A 672-nucleotide genomic window follows, 5' to 3' on the forward strand; every position below is an offset into this window, starting at 1 on the left:
ACGAGAATCCCACCCCCCTTCCCCCACCTTAGTCACTAGTTCGCCAAAGACGAAAATTCCAACAGGATCAGCCCCGGCTGAAAGAAACGAAAAGGGGACACAAGGTGCCAAAGGTGTATCAACCCCTTCCCTGCCCCGCCCCAACCCAACCCCGCAAACCTTTGTAACCCCTGAAACCACCACCTCCCTGAAATCCCTATCATCTCTACAACCCCTACCGCCACCCTGCAACCCTACCACCACCCCTATAGCCCCTACCCTCCCTTCTCCTCTGCCACAGGAAACTAGAAAACGTCCCCTAATCTTAGCTGAATAGAGTGAACACCGGATTTACGGTTACTCGCCCCGGAATAACGGCGAGCAAGAGGGTCTTCCCTTCGTGAACAAATGCCGGATTAACGGGCGACTCGGATGGGACTACCCGGTCTAAAAGGGCGTTACTATACAGTGCCACTGACGCTTCTACGCCAACTTCTTTTCCGCGAGGGTCAGGATAAGAAGGGGGGAGGGAGTAGAAGGAAAAAGAGAGAAAACGGAAGAGATTGGGGCTGGGTAATGGGAGCCGAAGCAGGGAAAAAAAAATTGAAAGAATGAGAGTTTGGAAGGCATGAGGTCCGGAGAAATGTTCAACTGAAGTATCTGCCAATCAAATTTCTTTTCCCGTAAGCGATG

The sequence above is a fragment of the Penaeus monodon genome, chromosome 21, assembly GCF_015228065.2.
Source record: "Penaeus monodon isolate SGIC_2016 chromosome 21, NSTDA_Pmon_1, whole genome shotgun sequence".
Classification (NCBI taxonomy): Eukaryota; Metazoa; Arthropoda; class Malacostraca; order Decapoda; family Penaeidae; genus Penaeus; species Penaeus monodon.